The sequence below is a fragment of the Vanessa atalanta genome, chromosome 21 (genome assembly GCF_905147765.1).
Source record: "Vanessa atalanta chromosome 21, ilVanAtal1.2, whole genome shotgun sequence".
Taxonomy (NCBI): Eukaryota; Metazoa; Arthropoda; class Insecta; order Lepidoptera; family Nymphalidae; genus Vanessa; species Vanessa atalanta.
Window position 1 is genome coordinate 2,392,483 of NC_061891.1, and position 16,526 is coordinate 2,409,008.

At 30.2% G+C, this 16,526-nt stretch overlaps 1 protein-coding gene across 5 annotated transcripts in view; it reads right to left on the bottom strand.

The window, feature by feature from the left end:
- Positions 1-16,526, bottom strand: part of LOC125072271 (brain tumor protein) — a 135,287-nt gene that overhangs the window by 46,903 nt on the left and 71,858 nt on the right. For 2 of the 5 annotated variants that reach the window (XM_047682823.1, XM_047682827.1), the window contains one exon: positions 16,197-16,219. The exons of the other annotated variants lie outside the window; for them this stretch is intronic. The gene's annotated coding sequence lies outside the window, so the exon portion shown is untranslated. The remainder of the gene's footprint in view (positions 1-16,196; positions 16,220-16,526) is intronic. 5 annotated transcript variants of the gene reach the window in all.

A 16,526-nucleotide genomic window follows, 5' to 3' on the forward strand; every position in this document is an offset into this window, starting at 1 on the left:
CGATCCCTTTTATCGTGACGTTAAATGTGTTTCTAGTGTAATAAAATACAATCATTTTTTTATTTATTTGTACATGCTTAGTGTATCACAATTTATAAAAAAACAATCACAATCTGTGTAAAACTCTTTTCAATGCAAGTACAGTCAGTATTATAATAAAATGAACAATGGAAATATAAACAAACCAAAAACCGAAAGATCTTAACGTAATTGGTATTTGATAAAAAAATATTAAAGTTTAATCACATTTTTTTTTTAACTAATTATATAACATTTCATTTTTTGGTAACAAGTAAATAATTATATTGCATTGATTTTAAATATTCACTACTTCAATACAAGTTTATCGGTTTAGAGATAGTTTTGAAAGGTCATTCGAAAGATTAGTAACTTTCATCAGTTACATAATGCGATATTTTAATACACGTCTCTAAAATTACTATTCATAAACCCCGCAATGTATTTTGCCCTTTTTTAACAAACGTATAAATTCAAATAGAGATCTTTGTAAATGTTTAAAAACCGAAAAAGACGTGAACAACGAATAACCGTTAAGCTATTAAAAAAAAAACCTCTTTGATACGATCCATTGTACGGCGAACCACCTTACCGTGTGAAAATTATAAGGGTGTACTTTCTCAGTCTTGGGGTTGAGAATAATAGGCGAGGAGATTCTTTGGGGGTACTTAGAAATGTTATCTATTTAATAGTATTATGCAAATCAAAAGAAACTTGTCTAGTATATTTGAGGTGTTATAAAAATACGTAATTTATAACACTTCTTTATGTACGTTAATATTTATGCATAGCTTGAATATAAAATAGATTCGTTGCGCCCTGTAAATATTTTATTCGTCATAAGTTACAACGTTAAAATTACGAACGTTTGAGAGCATACCTAGTGTAATTAAAACAAAATAAATGAGTCAATTTTGTAACGTCTAATTGAAAAAGTGCTTAAACTATTAGCAGAGTATGAAGCGCTTTTCAGAAAAGGTTTTAGTACGTAATATTACTAGGATGCGCTTCGCAAATTCACCCGCTTTTAACTAAGACTAGGGACGTGACAAAAGTAAATTTTATATTGTCTTATTTATTTAAGTTATATTGACAAACATTTGAATATCATTCAGTCACTAGTAAAACTTTCGATCTGTCCTGTGTTCGACTAATTCGTAGATATAATTCATTTATCTACTGGCTTGGGCCCACGCTTTCAATGTGGGTTAGCAAACTTTGTCCTCCCGCCGTCCCCTCAGCCACCTAAGACCAATATAATAAAACTTTGAATCTTATACCAAGACAATCGTTTTAAGACAATTATGAAGATGAATAATGGTTTAGGTTACATTTTATGTCGTGAATAAATTCGTTATAACTATTTGAGTTAGACTATTCTTGTCACTTTCACACAGACTGGGGGAATATAAGGCGAGAAAGAGACCTTTCGTTATGCCAAAAATATACGAAGGTAGAGTGTTCAATTCTTTATCCTCAAGGTTTGACCAATTCGATATTAAAAAATAAACCACTCAATCTGCAAGTAAGCGGATTTAGCGAACGTAATTGCATTATTCCACCGCTATAACGATTGACACATCAGAAAGCAATACAAGTGTCAAGATGACATATCTGCGACGGTAGAGTGTAGCCTTTCATAGGTCGTGGTATAAGATACGAGAGTCGACGCACACATGCAACAAGTTGGCTCTTTAACTTGACCGTATTAAACTTAAATTAAAAACCAGTGAACGCAATTTAATAAATAAAAATAATACGACACTGTTATCCGTGCAAATACAGAAGTATCTGTTTTATTCCAGCACATAATTGATGTTCTACGATACATTTGATTAATATCCGTCCAAATTTTCGAACGTGATGGAATTAAGCCTTATAAATGAAATTCAAGCAAACATACATCACACGTAATTACGTAGACCACAGAAGAAGGTATGTCAAAAATCGCTCGTCGTTTTTGACTTAATAACAAAAGACAAGCTCTTACACGAAGAAATGAAAGTAATTAATTTGATTAATCGCGAGTGGCAAGTCTTTGAGGCATCCAGCGATGAGTAATGACTGTCTTTTTTCATCTTGAGCGTTTACATCGCTCCTCTTGGGGTTGATTATGGAGTCCGTGATACATAAATTCTTAAATATAAATATCCGGTTTATTAAAAATGTATCAACTTAGATCTCGTTGAGTTTGACAAAGTTACGTCGAAATTGTTCTCATAGAATTAAAGTTTGATAGATAATTAATGTGGGACTAGTGTGATTTGTAAATCATGTCTAATCAAGTCATAAATCAACGTTTTATATCGAAATGGCTTAAAAAATTTGTACGTCAATATATTTGTTTGTGTATAGATGAATTAATGATTTTATATATTTCTCCATAGAGTAAATAATAATTTATATAATTAAAAAAATTATTAGACCGTTAGAAGTTTTAATTATTAAAATACATTTAAATTATCACAAACATGCAACCAACCTACAATGCACTAAATTAAAGTTATCAACAGTTTAAATATTATAGATTCAAAAATGCTAAAGTTTACAATAACTCCAAAAATATCAAAATTAAAACAAAATAATATTTCATACCAAAAATACATGCTAGCCAAGAAATAAGTCAGTTGTGGTAGTAACTTGGTAATAGCTGTTACATTCGAAAAAAATGTTCTAATGTAGAATAGTACAAAACCGAAGGAAAATAACAGTATTACAGATATAATATTCCGAAACTAACCTTTCTTAATATCCTTTAGTACCTGGCAGGCCGATTGTTACAACATAAGATACAAAAGAAATCCAGCGAAGTGTTTACACTAACAGGTAGAATACTTCTACGAAATACCGAGTTTTGTTTTGTGCTAACGAAATATTCATCGATGTTAAGACAAAGAAGGGTTCATTAGCGCAGCAATATTTGTTGGCGCTTGAACAAAGAAATTGTATATATTAAATATACTTTAGGTGTTTCGGGTTGTCGTGGGAATATAACATGAGGGGTATAATTCACTGACATGAAAAATAATATCTTCAGCGGATCAAAAAATAATAATTATCAACGTTTATGTTTGTGTGTTCCCAAAAAGTATATAGAATGTTTATGAAACATAGTTGGATATATTGCTAAGTTACTCTGTGTATGCTTGTGAAGGAACCTAGCCCGAAAAAGAAGACAACTTTTTTATTTTTTATTTTGTCCTTCTACCCATGAAGTTGAAGACGGTTATTTATAAAAACGCTAATAACCTTGAAATTTTTATAGTCATAAGGCATATAGAATCTCACTTACAAATTCGTGAGGAGTTTATATAAATATAAACTCTGATATTTCTTCTGGAACACATACTAGGAAACTCATTAAGATTCGCTTATCAATTTACTAAGAAGGTAGGTTCAGACTCAGAGATAACATATTCTGTTTATCACGTGCCCATAAGTACCATCCGATAGTACGGTTAACACAACAAGGAAGTGGTGCCATTCGTCATAGCCGTAAATCAAATCGAAGCTAACGACTAACTGAAATCTGAATACCAAATCTCAAATGCTTCTACGTTAAGGGCACATACGGTAACGGGCGGAGCGGAAAGCGAGCTACGTTGCAAAGCGACAGCACACCTTTGTTTTAACTCGAACAACTATTATAGGCGATAAATAATATTAGCTTTGAAGTATTACGTATTAATTGAAAAATCGTTATTAAAAACGTAACTTTATAAAACATCACTCCATAGATAACCACAGCGGTTATATTACTTGAATATTGCATAGTGATTAATTAATTTTAATATAATATGTTTATTAATAATTATAATAATAACATAAATATTAGATTAGTTTATGATAAAACACTTGTGTTAACTTTCATATTATTTTGATTCGGTTAAATCGCTCAGTTTAACGCTCCGCTCAAATAATATAAACGAATCACGAAGTACACTAGCTCTTAATAACTATTCGAGCAATCAAGAGAGAACTTGCATAATTCCCTATTTCATATAACCGATGGGAAATTGTTTCTGATCATTTCCAAATTTATTTGACGAATATTAAGCCAAAATTGAATTCACATTAAACGCTTTATCATTTTAAATGTAAGATTAAAAGAGAGATTTATAAAAGACAAGCTACTCGGCCCAACACCGTTCGACCAAATACCATTTAAATTGAAGGACAAACAAATGATATCTTCTTCCATCCTTTTGCCATGAAACCTTTGCAGGCGTACGCAGAAAAACTCACCTAAGTTTCATTACAATTGGACGAATGCTTTAGTAACATAAAAAAACAAACATTTAAATTTATTAAGATTATATAAAAATATATAAAATATATTTTGATAAGCATTTAAAACTTAAACATGCGTAGAATAGTCAAACTTCTTAGTAGGAAATTATTTAACACGGTAACATCACAATATACAATATTCTTGGAATCACTGCGTAGTAAAGAATTTGTAAACAATAAATTCCAGGAAACAGTTAGTAATCAAATTAGTCAGTGTTCAGTTATATAATTATAATATAAAATATATTTATAACAATGAAAAAAATAATATTTATAACATTTAGAAGTAAGTTATTGAGTGTAAATCTTTGGTTCGAAATCTCTTAAAAACTAAATTTAAATACGGATTTGTTGTCTCATTATTATTCTAAATTCAAATATGTTTCGTTATTTAAACACAGATACTCAAACATTATTCTTATTCTCCTTAAATTAAATAATTGTTGAGACTATACAGGAAAAATCCCCGAACAAAAGGTTACACGGCCGTTATTTAACTAGCGGAAAAATAACAACATAAGCTTTCAAATGGGAAAGCAATTTCTCTGAAAGGTTTCTTTAAGAGCATCGAACAGAAGAACAAGATTTTTAGTACGCGAATAAACCATACGGATTTGATTAAAAGCGGGTACAAAGAATTAAAATCAATTTTAAACAAAGCACGATTTCCTAAACAAATTTGAAAACTTTTAACGTATTAAATATATGTATCGATAATTAACTGTCATATAGGTCCAAGAATTTTTCCCACATTATTATTAAATATAAAAAAGAATCCAAAGTCTTTTTTGTATATATAAAAAAAAACAAATTTAGTTAACGATTAAGAAATATTGATATGATGATAAACAATTTTGTAAAATTGTAATTAATTATTTATTTTTTTAAATTGACAAAAAATATTATATCTTGTAACTAAATCGTAAAAGCAAGAAACTAACGAAGTATAGTCAAGGGCAAACGACTAAGGTTAATCAACTTAAGGTGAACTTGTAAACTTGATCTAAATTTATTTTGTCAAAGAAACCTGTTTGCCTTCGACTTTTTGAAGTAATGATTTTTAAAAATAATTCTAGACATATCATATATTATATTTACATACATTTAATTTATAGGTATATATTATAAAATAATGCAACAAAGTACGACACAAATAATACAAACTTACCAAAGTAAACCAAATCCGTTCATTAAAATCAGTCTTCTGATTGCCTAAAAATTTTTAAACACACTTCTATATATTTAAAACTAAATGTACTTAAAACTATTTTAGAAACCACTACCGAGTTATAATACAATAAAAAATTTGGACACAATGACTAGATTAAAACGAGCACGCGAGAACAACCGTTCGCGTCAACGGTCGAATCATAACTGACGAGGGGGTCAAGTTTTCGGAAAAAAATTCAACTGCAGGCAAAGGCACCCATACGTTCAGACCGAGATGCCTACTACAAAAAAGGACCCTAAATATTATCGGTTCGAAAAGGTGCGCTTCTCAAAATGCATTACTCGTTCCATTTATTTAAATATTATATTTCAACAAATATTTAAAATAAATATCCAATTATTTGCCTCGATCACGTGGTTATGATGTCATCGTAATGAAATAAAAGCGTCAGTTATAGCTTTTTTTCCCAATGATTTTCACATTCGAGTTTTCAAGGCGATCCAGCTCCGTTCGTTGTACCCAAATTTTATAACACAGTGTATTAAAATTCGCTCACAAATTGATATTAAGTTACGTCATTTCGTTTACCAGTTTAATTTTTGATTTAAAAAATTATAAAAAAGAGAATTTGCACCGCATGAGTTCAAATTCGCAACACATTGAACTCGTATAACCTTTAAATTTTGCCAAAACGAATTACATAAAACTGCTACAAATTCAACATGAAACCATTGAAAATCAAATAAAATTATTAAGAATACATTTTGAAGTGTTTCAAACTTATGAAACAATATAATTATATGTGTATTTAATATATAGCTTCATTATACATATACGTTTAAATAATCTTTAAACGGCACCGTGTCGGGGCGGTAGTTAATAATAAAAGTTTGGGAACCATAGTCAGAATTCAAGTCCTGCAGCTGCCGTTCCCGGCTGTTGCACACATGTGTACACCGTATACAATGGTTCATTGTTTACGTGTGTGCGTCTGTAGGGTGTTTAATGTGTAGGGGTGTTTAATGTAATGATTATTGTTATACCTTTGTTCCGAGATAGATTGGTTTATTGTATTATTATTTTATCGATGTAACGTTATAACGTTTTTTTTATTTCCATTTACTTTTATATACTAATTCGTTGGATTAAATAAAATAACTTTGAGTACGTGTCTCTATAGAATATAAAACTTTTTGATAAGATTCAAAGCTAAGACTCATAGTGTTTTTTCATATGTTTTCAATATCAAATATCAATTAAGTTATACTATAATTGATTTCTATTTTAAATAGCCTTTATTAATAGTTATATTAAACTATACAAACTACAATTTCAGACTAAAGTTCTATTTCCTTTTTTATGTTTAAGTTGATATATTTTAACTCTCTAATTTTTTTGTGTAGTATTCTCTTTTTATTTTCATATTAATGGGAAATCAAATATTTGAGGTCATTGAACGTATGACAGGTGGCGTCAAGGACTATGTCTAATAGTTTAATCAAAACCTTGTCTGCGTCTGCGTAGCTAAGTTATTAATATTGAAATAATGCGTGTGTTAAGTGCCCTATAGACTTTAAGTAAAAATATTTTTTGAATGACACATGAAACTTGTATATTATATAGAAAAAATTAACATTTATTTTAAAGAAAATTATATTGGATCTAATTAATAAAATATTTGGCCAATCAATGCACTTATGCCATTTTAATTAAATTTCATTGATGCCTCGGCTATAGAAATCACGTAGACAGAATTCTATGAATTCTTTGAAAGTGTTATTCATCGCCGAAAGCATTTTTTTTTAAATAAATGATAGATATGCCTCTCTTGTTTTAGCCAACGTTAAAACTTGCCAATACCATTGCTAAGTTCCCAATTAATATAACTGATATTAGAAATTGGAAGTGAGTTTATTTATTTCAGTTATTGTTACAATTTTAATGATATTTTGTAAATACGTTGTCTGAAGTACAAAGAACAATGATCTTAATACCTACCCCCTCCCCTTTACAAACGAAGCAACGGGCAGGGACTAGTACCGTATAAAATACTATTTAATATAAACGTGAATCTCTTACTTTCAAAATTTAATATCAGTACGTTCTTTACGCAGCTGTCCGTTTCGAATTATCAAAATTGAAAATACGAAAAAAAGAATGCTTAAAATATAAAATAATCATATGTTCTAAATTCCATTTCTAGACTAATAAGTTCCAGACAAACTATTTTATAATTCAGTACCAATTTTTGTTGACAACAGGGTTTTTAATTAAATTTGAGTCAATTTAGAAGTCGCCAACTTTTTTTTGTGAAGGCGCTAATCGATACAAGTGAGCCAATAATATTTCTTCCGTATTTAATTAAAATTCAATCACCAAACAATAATAACTATCAAGTTAATGGTGTGATGTTAAAGGGTTTTTTCAATGTAAAAACTCTTCCGGTATAATCTACTGTAATTATTTTACGATTAAACATTTTTCGTTCGTATCTTTTAACACGAAATCGTTAAAAATAGTCATAAAAATGTGATTTACATAGCAATTATCTACTAATAATACTGTAATCTGTTTGTATGTGGGCTATATAGATAGAGGACGATTTTTTTATATCGTACAATTTATTAACCGTATATTTGTATCTGTCAAAACTGTAATTATATCATTTCAGTCTAAAGCTCTTGTTTTTCTGTGAAGTGACCAGGTGATCTTTAATACAGGCATACTTATTATTAGCCCAGACACCATCTCTTCACATAATCTTAACTACTATATGACATGCTATGTAAACATATAAATATCACTTTTGTAAGGTATGGTATGTTTTTGTTAAGAGAAATAATCATTATTGTTATTCAATTGTGTATTCGTCTAAGAGTGGAAGTTTCTGCACAAATTTTGATATAATTTTGCCCTGTGATAGTATGGGTTATACGATACAAAAATATTAGCTAAATACATATATTGTTTGCAAAACGTCGACGAGAACAAAGTTGCGGACACTGCTTATTTATAATAAATGCATTCGATGTCGTAACATTCGCAAGTGTGTCAGTGTGTCGCGGGTTTGTTATCAGAAAAAAATAATAATATAAATAATAATTATATTACGTTCTACTTTTGTTAATGACACGTTTAGGAATGTTCTAGACTCGATGCTTCGAATTAAACGCACCAAGTTCAAACTTATACTGGTTGGTAGTTCGTGCAACGTTCGGGTATATAATACCAGTGTTAAGTCTATGGGCGATCGTGACTTACCAACAGGTGATTCATTGGCCCAAAAAATGTTGGGTAAACTATATATATATAACTTAACTTGTTATATATAGAGGAAAAACGTTTAAACGAATACATAATTGTAGGATTATTATGATCGAACTTTCAACTCCACGGGCAACTGGTTCCTTGATCACGTACATTACGTAATGTTGCGGAAACTGTACTGTATAGGAGATATTATGTAATACATTTTGACATTTGAAATTGATATTCAGCGTTCAAATTAAATAATTCACATTCATATCCTTTGTTACGATACCAGTAAGTACAAGTTGCATACAGTATATATGGGTTTGACTGCATATTGTTGTACTGACCTATTCAATTGAGAAAAAATACTAATACTTAAATAGTTTTGATTATTGTCACGCTAGCTATAAATATTTAATTAAATCTACGATATACTATCAAAATGATGGAACACTTTATTTTGACTTGAGTATTGTTATATATATATATATATATTATTTAATTTAATTATTAATGAATTATAGGGTATTAAAAAAACAATCGTAATATATTTTTTTAAAATACTTAAAGATAGTTATTTAGGTAGATGTAATATGCCAAGATGTGCGAGTCCAAGCCGAAGATTTTGGGTTCAAATTTGGACAAAATTAATCATATTTATTAAATAGATATAAATATTCAATTCAATCCTGTGTGTGTGTCTTATATTACAATGTAAAGAAAAAGGCAAGACGTATTTTGTTAAAACACGACGTAATCACTATTAAGAAATTTTAACAATTGTATCTAACGAGATTTTCAACTAAAAATATCGCAATAGTAATAACATACAATTTTGTAAATAACATTTACATAAGAGTTGTATTCTAAAAATAGATATTCTAAACTAAGACTTTGATACATAATATTACGACTTACGTAATATATGCAACGTATTTACGTAAAATAAAATTCATTAGGGTAACCGTTAATCATATATTTATTTATATCGAAAGTGACTTTATAATTTTTGTGTGAAATTATTGTTCACTCTTAATTTAAAAACTTAATGCTTATTTAATAATTAATAACAAATATATTTTTTAAGTAATTATTATTCGAATTATTATTGTTCAACTTTAACGATAAAACATATCGCTTATATTATGAGAATTATTGAATAGTAAGATGTGAAATTCACGTGTACAAAAGAGACAACAGGAAAGATAATTATTTTAATCGCATCTCATATAAAGTGCAATGTTTTCGTAATTTTTAACGTAACAAGCAACTGTACACATATATTATTGTTTAAATTAATTTATTATTTATGTTATATGGAGACAAAGAGAATATATAACTAAGTAAAGCCAAATATTTGCCCTATCTAGTAACCCTATCGATGATTGTCGTGCCATGTTGAGGTAGGCCGGATGTAGAAGTTTCTATAGTAAATCTAATATAACCTTTATTACAAGGGAATAAGCGCTACAGGTGTTGAGTCCTAAAGGTAACAATTACACGCTGAGGTCAATGTCCGTGTCAATGACCGAACATATGACGCGGTCATTTTTATAGCACATGACATGATTCATCTTAAAGTTCAAACAATGTGACAAGGAACAAAGATCTTATTATTCGTAACCGTTTATTTATAAATGAAGTAACTGTTTCGCATTCATATGTTAATAATTTTAGTATTTTATGATAATTAAAGTAATTTATGCGGTAAAATTAAAATGATAAATTTCTTGCTAGAGTTTTATTTTATTAATTGCGAACCGTAGACATCCATCTCTTTCCGACGCGAGAATCACATCGGCAGAGACAAAGACAGATGTATTCAACGGCTAATCTTAAATGCATTTCGTACCGACATTCGATCACAAGGTTATTTCCTCTTTATATCGAAAATTCCATGAACTTCCTTGTGGAGTGTAATATTTTAAATCGACCGACCGGAGTAACGGATTGGACGCAGGATGGCATTCCTTTTTATTTATTCGATTGTGAGCAAAAAAAAAAATATTCAAAACGTTGAAACACTTTATTTCGACTTCGAATTATTATCATTCAGGTTATTTTTTTGAAAATAAATATACGTAAATTTTTCTCTCAAAATATTGAAAAGATAGTTTGATTTAATAAGTCGAGATGGCCCCGTAGTTATGCGTATATAAATCAAAGATTGCGGATTTAAACTTGGACATTTTAATGTGCTTAAGTTGCATGTGTGATTAATATCGAGATGGTGAAGGAAAACTCACGAGGAAACCTACCTACCTATGAATTATAAATTATGTATGTTCTATATAAACGTTTATATATATACGAAATATTTATTTATTTTAAATAAATTAGTACGTTTATATAAAAAAAAACGTAAAATATTCATTGATAGTATGTGTGTCAGGTTTAAAAACATATGAAACTTTGTGAAACAACTCAGAGAAGTATGTTAACCTACCCATTTACGAATGTTCTAAAAAGTTGCAAATATTATGCATACGGAGGGTAAGAGGAGGTCCTTCCGTTTAGTGTTGTGTTACACCGCATCGATATCGATGTTCGAAACTTGATAGCTTGCATCATAGCGTGTCGATTGCATGAGGATGTCGAGGTTACCTAGGCTACCTAGATACAGGAAGGTCTACAGACCTGAAGGTATACATGTGCCTTATCTGTAGACAAGGATATATCCAATACATTAAATATATTGGATATATTAAATAGACATTTTTACATAATATTTGAATGGATGGATGTTTGATACTGAATCACGCGAGAACGGCTGAACGAATCTGAATGAAATTTGGAACAGAGGTAGATTATAGTCTGGAATAGCATGTAGGTTGCTTTTAATACCGGAAATAAGCGGTAGAAGCTTAGGGGTAACTAGTGGAATATAATTATTTTCAAATATCTGAAATTTCAACTTCAGGCTACCTTTTGAACTTCTAAGATTAATTTATTATTTAATAAGTATTCATATATTTAAAAAAATCAACAAAAAATATATTATTCAAATAACCAAAGCAAATTCAAGGCAAGGCAAGAAATACGAAACGTGAATTCCATAAAGAATATTTAATTCAAACCAAAAATAATTCAATAAGCCGACAGACATCTTAACTTTATTTATGTTGAAATATTTTTTATTATCAATGTACGTTCCAGCATTGTAAACACGTGGGCTATATTTAATACGACAACAAAAAAAAAAAAAAAACAATGTTCAACAATACATTTTTATTTAATAAGAAATCAGTTCTCATTTAAATGGGCGCTGTAAGGACAACCTACCGTCAAAGATGTCTCCCGTTCCTGTAATCCTATTTCAAAAACAAATATGTCTTTTGTAGGATTTCTTTGATATGTCAAATAGCTTGTGAATATGTAAACAGGGAAATATAACTGTTGTTTTAATCCCAAAAAAACATAAAGATTGATTCAAGGAAGTTTTCATTTAGAGCATCTAATGGCATATTCATATATAGCTACGCCTTCACTTTACTTGAGGTTTTTTTTTTGTTGTGTATATATCCTTGTCTTCTGATAGATAATTGGCGTTGGTTTTAATAATGAAAATGTATTTTTTATTTTCTCTCCTTGTTTCCTGTTCAGAGTCAAATAGCACTTTGATATTTGGTTTTCCCGCGTCTTCACGCATAAATTATCTATAAACAAAAGCGCGTCATTCTGTATTATTTAAATAAACAATCTGTATTCAAATATTAAATTCATATTAAATTACATTAAGTATATTATAATGTTCAAAACGTCAATATTCGAAGTCTATGTATCAATTATTACATTACTATATTATGATATCGTCAACGAGACAGTATATAGCATGTATTTATACGTTTATTAAGAAATAAAAGTACAAAAACAAAGCGTGACTCTTCCCGGTGCATACTGAAAGTAAACAGGGAAGCGTCGATCGATACGGCGGCAAACACGGCGGTCGCCATGGCGACGGATCGCCCCGGGGTAGGGTGGCCATTATGTGAGCGCTTTAATAGATTTAATACCACTTTACTTGAGGTTTTTTTTGTGAATTTGTACAAAGGAACAACCGGCTAAGTTTTATTTTTGTTGTTTATTACGAAACAGTCTTAATCAATAATTTATTCGTCTAGATTATCATAGACCAATGTTTTTTTCTAAAGATATGTATGTATTTGATGACTCAAAATATGGGAATATTAAGAAATAAGCATTTTTTATTCTACATAACTAACCATCAAAATAGTATAAACCGATTATTTATCAAGTGTTCTGTCTAAACAGCCGCTACATCAGTTAAACATTAATCATGAATCACATGTGATACCTAGGGAAGGTTAATAACGTTACGGTAAAACGAGGTACTAACCATTTTTATAAATAAGCGCTAATGGGTGTTTTATCAATGTTTTTACTTCGCTCATTACACTTGTGACTCATAGTAAACTTTAATAGTAAAATAAACAAGTTAATTTATAGTTTATAGTGTTAAAGTCAATGTGCTCGAGGTATGAATACAGACGATTTAAACGACCAGAAATGTTATGTTTGTATATTAATCACATAATACGATTTTGTTGAATCAATTTGTTTCAAAACTAAATTGAGATTATAACTTTTAAGTTAAGCAATGTAAGTAACGATCGACAAACGATACAAAAAAAATAAAAGATTTTCTTTACCCTCTTTCTTTTTACGAAGAAAAACGCTTTATAACAAGTCTCAAAGTCTTAATAACCAACCCTTTACTAATTACAAAAAAAAAATCCCCACCTTATTTAAAGAATTATGTAATGCATTGTCTGTGGATTACGTGAAGGGATGGAGACCCTACTCGAAGGGCGCTGCCCCTGTTGTGACGCGGTATACAGTACTACTGGTGCTCGGTTATGGCGTTAAAGCGCTTGGTAGTCGGTATTTATAGGCACTTGTGATTTAAATCCAATTGATAAATAAACCGACGAATGCAGTATATTGAATGACTTTTCGTAATTATCTCAATTCTGGTAAAAAAAAATCTAATATTTTTCAATTTCTGTTTTAAGAACAGTAACTACTGAGTTTCTTGCCGGTTCTTCTCGGTAGAATCTACATTTCGAACCGGTGGTAGCTTTACTTAAAATAGTTTGCTAAATGACGATTCAAAAGTGCTTGTAAAGTACTTGAATAAAGTATCTTTTGATATCGATTTTTGATTTTGGCTGCGTGCAAGCCAGTTTGAGTAGGTAACACCTACTTATCAGACATTTTACCGCCAAACAGTAGTACTTAGTATTGTTGTGTTCCGATTTGAAGTGTGAGTATGCCAGTGTAGCAACAGGCATGGGGGACATACTATCTACCTCCGAATCTATGATCTGTGGTGACCATTTACTATAAGTTGCTCCATACCACCTAACTTCGTTGTAAAAGCGTGTATATAGACGGACTACAGAACGCCTGTATGGCTGTTGTCATGGAAACAAAATCTAAAACCAGCTTTTGTTGTGACGCGCTGCGCTCATTACAGTTCGAAAATACTACAAATGTTAAATATTTTACTACTGTATGTAATTATCATTATCAGATGGCTTATTTCAAACTATAAACATTACTTAGGTGAAGTACTTAGAAAATATGTATATATGTATGTATGTATTTTAATTCCAAGACATAATCAACTCCAAAGCCTAAATTGATAACGCGTCCAACCGTTCAAATGTGATTCCGAGTGATTAACATCCGAATATACAAACTTATGGTTTTAGAATATTTATAACGTACTCACAGATAGTACGTCTAACCAACAAGTTTGATAGGGTCTTCCATGCACTATTGGGTAAATTTAATGTCAAGCTACCAAGAAGAACTGGCAATAAACTCAGTTGTTATATAATCTTGTTAAGTATAATATGTCATTATTAATATTAAAAAAACATAAAATTTTAGTTTATATAATTATATTTTATCCAGGCTCTATTGAAGCGTACACCACCTATATATGGATTGGTCATTGTGGCAAAAATTCATTGAAATTAGAAACATGAAAGTTTCGTAACGATGCACGATGTTAAGGAAAAGAAAATTCAGTGGTGCTAGTCTAGGTTTGAACCCGCACTGATCGGCTAAGATGCACGCGTTCTAACTACTGCTTCTCCCCCTTCTTTTATTGTTTATTATGAACTATAAAACAATTTTAGCATTATTCCTTGTTCATTAAATACTTAAAACCAATATGTCGTTAATCTAAAGATCAATTATCTTGAAAATAGTTACACAGTACATAACCTATTTATGTATATTTAAGCAAGGAAAAATTATTTGACAATTACATGACATAAAAATCTGTATATATATTAAAATTTCAAAGTTAGATTTGGACCTCGGATTCAGTCGCTGTAATTTCTATGAAGACACGATGTACAAAGGCACGAAACCTGGTTTTGAACGAAACTTATTCAAACGTAACGCTATTCATATTTTAGAATTAATTGAATACGAATTAGGATTTCCAAATGTCCGACATTTTAATACTGCGACAAAGTTAAATTTTAATACTCGCAAAGGAAAATATAAACAATGGACGGTAACATTCACATTTTGTAGAGTTATATTTTAACTAAACAAATTACACACGTTTAAAGGTCACTTCATTTTGTAGTATTACAATCTATATTATTACAAAAACACGGTTTTTGACGGTTTATTAAAGGAACGGTAATCATGAAAGAAACGGATCCTTAGAAACGATAATCTTTGATTACGATCTACTAAGATTTTAATTAATGTGTATTAAATTTAGATATATGTGTATATCTACAAAAGAACATCAACAACAAGTCAATTTTATTATCTTGGTGTGCGTGACAGCTACGCCAATCGTCATACTTTACTAGTGTGCGTGTACTTAGTTACTACTATTTTTTTCGACGCATTCTCATTTCAGACAGTCTATCTAAACATAAAAAAATGAGGTATTTTTAAAAAAAAAGACATGTAATCTTCAACTTAATTTAATTCTCTTCAAAAGGATTTGCGATGATAATAAAAATGGTTCGAATTTATCCTGATAAAAGCAGCGGAGTTTAGGGGGATCGGGGGACAGCCTCCTTCAAGTCTATTTTATGAATAACCAAGATCCCATTCTATAATTTATATCAATAAATTCAGCGTTTGATTTTATACATAACATTGTAATATGATCTGCTATTTTAGTATCGAACCAAAGAATTTATATCCGTCCGTCTGTGAACATCATACCAATAAGTGGTAATTAGATTTTAATAATCCCTCGCATAGATTGCTTATAACTTAGGTCATATATGTTGCTATACCATAGAACGGACCATCATCTGACTTTAAGTAAGCTTGGGAGCTGGATAATATCCACATAAATGCCATATTTTACAGGAAAACAACGGGAATCGCGGGAAACAGCTGGTATAAGACAAAGCAAGGACAGTCTCATGCGTCACCTTAGAGAATAATTGTTACTTACAAAAGAAGCTGGCCATAACTCACCTGAAACATGAAAAAAAAACTTTAAATGTTATTGTTTAATTATCAGTTATTAGTAATACCGATTCTTTGTTCTGTCACGAGTGTACCTTCGTTGGATTTCCATTAAATCCACTGAACGATGGACGCAAATTCGATTGATAAACGTTTAACCTCCAGTTTGCCGAAACGCCGGTGAATTGTCATTGGTTGGTTGCCTTTGATGAGTCAATAGGCGACCAATGGACGTTTAGATTACAATTCGTTTATCTGACTTTAATCAGCGTTTCAGAAATTTAAGATATTTAGTTTTAAATTGGAATTTATTTTT